Source organism: Falco biarmicus, chromosome Z (assembly GCF_023638135.1).
Source record: "Falco biarmicus isolate bFalBia1 chromosome Z, bFalBia1.pri, whole genome shotgun sequence".
Lineage (NCBI taxonomy): Eukaryota > Metazoa > Chordata > Aves > Falconiformes > Falconidae > Falco > Falco biarmicus.
Window position 1 is genome coordinate 41,221,068 of NC_079311.1, and position 6,156 is coordinate 41,227,223.

The 6,156-nt window shown below is 38.8% G+C and overlaps 1 long non-coding RNA gene across 1 annotated transcript; it reads left to right on the plus strand.

Moving 5' to 3' along the window:
- The first annotated feature begins 2,061 nt into the window (after nt 1-2,061).
- LOC130142229 (uncharacterized) lies at nt 2,062-5,443 on the plus strand. Its single transcript, XR_008819333.1, has 4 exons — nt 2,062-2,148; nt 3,642-3,744; nt 4,723-4,805; nt 5,156-5,443. It is a non-coding gene; the product is annotated as an uncharacterized LOC130142229 (long non-coding RNA).
- Nucleotides 5,444-6,156: the final 713 nt, after the last annotated feature.

Genomic DNA, 6,156 nt, shown 5'->3' on the forward strand with positions numbered 1-6,156 from the left:
GCTCGTTTTTCTTTTTTTACAAGCCTTGTGCTTCTTTAATACTAAGTTTCTGTGGCTAAGTTTAATGAGACAGACAAAAGACCTGGATCTCTGTCCCAAACCTAATTTGCAAGTCACATCCTCTCTGGTGTTCACAGTTGAGAAGAGACTGTCAATTCTATGTAGCTATAGGATGGTGATAACTTGGAAGCTGAATATTTTGGCAGGGAAAAAATTACCATAACGAGTCCCTGAAACCCATACGTTACAACAAAATAATTGTGTGTGTTGTCCCATTTACTCTGTAAGTGAAAGATATGTTTGCCATAAATACCATACAATGATGGTTGCAAAGAAATCTGCAAGTATCACCCAAGAAGTCTGTTTCTTGCTGAGGATCGGAAGAAAAATTAGTCATGGGACTCCTGGTAGCGTTCCTGAGACTATTTTGGTGTATGCATGGGTGAAAAGCATGACTAGGGAGTATGTGTAATATTGCTAGAGTTTGAGCTTTCAACAGTCTTACTGAAAGGAAGAGACATGGGAATTGGGTGTCATTCGCTAAGTCTGCTTGACACACAGGCTTTTTTCAGTCTGTGATATTCTTTCAATAATATTAGCCCGTTTGGCTTTTTGATAGAGGACCTGGCTGACTTACTTCTGAAGGACAGTAGATACTTCCTGTTGGACTTCATGGCTCACCTGGGGTGGGTACCAACTTTATAGGTGGTAGGTAAGACCCAGTGCCCCCAGTTGCTGAACAGGTGAGCCATCCCAGTGATATGGTTTTAGTTTGGCGGAAGTTTTCTGTTATTCTCACTTTAAAGCTCAACTTTAAAGATTCAGAGAACAAAGTAGGCTACACAAACATATTTTGTAGGGAATCTGGCATGCTTTCAGAAATTTCTGGAGTGCCTCTGCTTGCCTTAAGAAAAATGATGCAGTAATTTTGGAACAGAATGCATTAGATGCAGCTGCATATAAGAGGGTTTTTGTAGCTGTTTTATGATCTGAATGCATGTGACAATGATCTTTGAGATTTCATATTTTTCAGAGATGTTTAACAGATATGCTTCACTTACCAGAGTTCATAGGAGAACTAGTTGCTTGTGGGGATGGTGTGAGTGAGGAAGTGCTAGGAAGACAGGCTTATCTTCTCTGAGTAGTGATGTATTGCCGTCAGTTTGTACTGTTGGATCCTGTTGTACTGTTGGATTTTTGAGAGAAGAGGTCACTTAGCTTACTATGTGGCAGTGATGGGTTGACTTTAAGGCTTGGCACTAGGAAATGATATCACAGACAGTATTTCTAGATCACAGCCAAATATGCAGTTGAGTATGTTGAGGTTTGCAGCCATGATCAATAGCAACTTTTGAAAAACCTTCGGTGGGAAGGAAGGGGACTATTTTTGTGCACATATTATCTGTGGGGATGTTAAATCTTAGAGAATGAATCTTGATAAACCCTTGAGTTTCTGCTGTTCAGGAAATGCAAGCAAAGTTCAATAAAGATTTTAGGCTATGGGTTTACAGCACAATACACTGTACAGGGTTAGAGATGCTGAACTTGCCATATAGTTGAGATTGTATGGAAAGAGACATTAGGCCATGAGTCACTAGCTTGACGATCTTTGCATGTTGCCGTGTGATGTCAACATACTGAAAAGGGCAGTCAGGCAGAGCTCCAGTATGCAAATTCCAAACAGTGAACCTGAAGACTCTTGCCCAGGTGCTGCTTAAATCCCAAAGGCCCCTCGCACTCTTACTTGAAGGCTCCCAAGCTGTGTGCCTGCTTGCATGCAGGGTATTTTCCTTGTAAGAGAGAGACCTTGGTTCCCTCTCCTCCATTCAAGGCTATTTCTGTGTTTTACATTAAACAGTCACTGGATAAAATACAGAACTGAAGGCAAAAGTACGTAACTTTCCAAGTAAAAGCTTACACTGGTATAATGGTTTGTGCAGCTGCATGACCTCAAAGTTTATATCACTCTTTCCTTCTGTAGTTAACCATAACAAATGTCAACATGATGCAAATCTACCCTGATATAAAAGTAAGGACTAGCATTTTGACTTGAAGCTGGCAGAGCAATCAAGTAGTTTTTATTTTATTAGACTGAGCTGCCCCGGGATCTAGAAAAAACATCTAACAAAAAGGCAGAAGGCACAGAAGGTAAGATTTTATTTGATATAAATAAAATACACAATGAAGCAAAGCAATGCTGATAATTAATTTACTAAGGACCACTGTGTAGGTCACTCATGATTTAATTTTCACATAATAATCACAAATTCAGTGGCATTACCTCTGTGTCTCTCATTATTATCTCATAATATCAGCTAAATCAATTTCCCATCCTTCTCTATTTTAAAATTAATCCCCGATCTATAGAAAACATCTTTATTTTGCATACACACAATTCATAGCTGTTTTAAATATATAGCATGTATATTTATAGTATAAATAATCAAGTAGATCTTAAGACTTACAAATCCTAAAAAACCTCAAGCTGTTTTACAACATTGCCTTAAACTACTGGAACCATATAGTAAAGGTCATGTTAACTAATCATGAGCTAACTAACTTACTCTAAAAAGACTACCACTGAGAGAGCAAATTACCTTAAAATGTAATGCTTAGTTCAGTGCTAGCTTGAATAACAACCTGCACAAAGCAACAGGCAGTACCGTGTCCTGGGTACATATTAATAGGTACAGATCCCATGCTAGCTGCTGGAAACGGGCAATAGCTGTCATGGCAACTCTGTATCTTCCAATTTATTATTAAATATTTATATTGCATTGGCATACAGAGACTCAGACAATAGAATAATGTCCTTTCCAAGGGAACAGAAGTCGCACAAATGCTGTGTGAATATAATGCCAGTCTTAAACTGATTTTTAATTGCTGTAAGAGTAAAGATATAAACAAAGATATTAAACTAAAATGTATTTTCCACTAAAGCAGTATTATTGTGCTGCAGGTATTGTAAGAAGATAAGAGAGCAAAGCTTCAAAATCAGGTTTAGTTTGTACAAAGTTTCTGCATATTTATTCCAGCAAGAGTTAGAATCACTTGGTTGTATCAAAATTAAGTCCTGATATAGTATGGCACAGCTCTGGAAAACTGAGATTTACAACTCTGAATATCTGCTTACATATGGGGTGAATTTGTTCTGTTGCCCTTATGTTATCTTAGCAAATAACACCTGTTGCATCCTGAGAACTTACCATTGTACTGTTAGTTCAGCATGGGATCACCCACATCCACCATAGCACAGAAATATTCACAAAATAAACAGTTGTCACAGTAACTCAAAACTAAAGTGTTTGCTGGTGCTTTATTGCCATAATATATTTTTTTTTCATCTGTTCTCTTTCCATAAACAATGACACATTGATAATCTCTTGATTTCCTCTTTCCCTTTATCTTTAATGCACTTAGGATTTTTTTATAAAATAAGCACCACAGATGTATGTGTGACAACTCTTTCATTAATGGATGTGAACTGAGTAAAGGACTACAAAAAAAAAATGTCAAAGTTTGTTGCCAGAGACAGAGTTTAAAACTGAGTTTTACAAAGTCCCCCATAGCTTTTAATGGATATCCTTCTCTGAGTTCACATCTCTCTGATTAGCACTTCCATGTTTCTTTATCACAAAAAGGGTGTGTCTCCCGTACAACTGGGCAGCACTTTCAATTCAGAAGTGAGTTTTGGAGGCCTGGTCTGTTGTCCCCTATGGAAAGAAGAAAAAGTCACTGCAAAAGGTATAAAGAGCTTTCCTGATGTGTTTCCTCTCATAGCTTTCTCTTGGTTTTATTGGGATGGGAACTTGAAGGAACGTAAAGAATGGATCTGACATTTTGCAAGCAGCACAGGAACAGAGTGGGTGACAGGAGTTACTAACTGGGAAGACACTCTGAGGGATGGAAGAAGATATTAGCAAGGTTAGCCATATTTTCTGCTTTAATTAGACAAACGAGTGCTTAGAGAGTGTGGATTTTAGACTTGGACTGAGGAAGGATACTCCATATACCTTGTCTCTAGAGGACTAACTGACCATCCAACAGAAGAAGATAAGAATGAACAGGATAATTTTTTGGAGTTACTTGGATTATTATGTTCACATTCTTCAGTCAGTAAAATTCCTATTGCGATTCATGAACTGAAGTCTATTTTTTCACAGAGCCCAGGGAATTGAATGCTTCAAAATAGTATGTCTGATGTTTTGTCGGGTGGTAAACAGTTTTCTTTCTAAATACTCTAGCTATACATCTGTCACATCCCCACACTGGCTCCACACATCAGAGCAAAGCAATGCTGTGAAAGGGGGGTGGGTATGGGTCTGCCCTCTGCTAACCCCTCCCTGCTGTTGGACAGTAAATATATACACAGGGCGTGATGTATATGAAGCCCATATGGTTCCTCTTCTCTGAACTCCAACAGGCCATTCTCTCTCCTGGAACCCTCTGAGCAGACGTTGTTGTCAGCAGTGAGTTGGTACAAACGCTGAAGTTAACGGGTATTCATGCACAACCCTGGCACCCCACGCTGCTTCCTGCCCCTCTATTTTTCCACTGCTTAGTGGAAAATCTGTGTCTCCTTCATGAGATACATTCTTCAAAATGTGAAAGAATTAGTGAGACTGACAGCTCTTTTATACTTATGTTCATGAATTTTCCTTATTGAGCCGTGTGACATTATGTTTACATTTTTTATCATTCTCTTATCCACTCCTTTCTCAGCTGTCCGCATCTCTCAGTGGGAGTCAGATGGGCTGCCTTGTTCCCCTCCACAGCACAGGGTACGGTCTGCATCGCAAGGCCAGGTGAGTGTTTTTGCCTACCCACACCTCTGCTGTGGCATGCAGCTAGCACATTGTCTGTGCCAATTGTCAACATCATCTTCCTATTGAACACTCAGTGCTAGAAATGAGTGTGTGGTGTAGAGCAGGTATTTGTAGATGGTTCTGCATTTCATAACTGTTATCTGTGGTGTGTAGCTGTGAGAAAACTGAATTTGGTCATTCAGGCAGAGTCTTTTCCAGTATTAAATTTTAGCTAGGGAACTGCTTTACCTTGTGTTTACACTCAGGGTCCAACATCTGATACAAAAATGCTGGATTTTTAGTTCAGGGCACAGCCACACTGACAAAATTTTTATTACACTTCGTTACAGAAACCAGTTCCTACAGATCTGACTGCAGGACAAGTGTCACAGACTGTAAACGCTAAGGAAAAGGGAGACACCTTGTCTCAGTTTTGTCATGTACTTATATAAATAAATATCAGTAATGCTGTGGAGGGAGCTGGGACTCCTAAATAACCTGAGAAGTCAATGAAAGGCCAAGAAGGAACCTTCTTGGTAAGCATTTCCTTTTTTCTAATAGGAATGAAAAAGTAAAAGCGGACAGCAATTTTGTGGAATTTCATTCATAAATATTTATTCTTAAAGGTTTAACCAAAAAGAGAGTGGAGCTTCAAAACACTTTTTCAGTGGACAAACATCACTCAATCCTTTGCCTATTCTTGTAGACGTGATTCTTCGTTTGCATGTGAGATCTCTGTTGGCTATAATTCAGGGAGAAAATTATGAGATTATTTCTTTGTTTCATGCCATACTGGAACTACTCTTCTTGCTTAGCACATAATTTTCAGGTTTGATCAACCGCAGAAGGTATAGACCTGAGTTTTAGCAAGAGGCCTCTGAATATCAAACTGGCATGCTAAGCAGCTGTGCCAGAAAACTGCAGATAAGCATTTTGACAAGAAAACAATTAAATTACTCCTGTAATGGGCAAAGCTGATGTGAATAAAACTTAGTTAATGGTTGACAATATAAATTCTTAACCCTCATAGCTTTTTCTTTCAGAAATACTGCTGGGAAAGTAAAAGGTATTGGGAGAGAGGGATTAAAATAAGGTGTACTGTTACAGCCTAAATGGGTTCCTCACTGGAGATGAGTGACCTGTTTCTATTTCACTTAACTGCTTTACTGTAAAAATGAAGGCAGTATTTACAGATGCATTTACCATAGCTCTTTAAAATTTTAAGACTGCCCTTGCAGTCCTTGTTATGCATTCCCAGGATTAACATGGGGATGTTCTTGGCATTTCATAGCCAGACCTTTTGACTGCTATAATTGTGTAAGAATACAGAAAAATTGTAATAACATAGCAG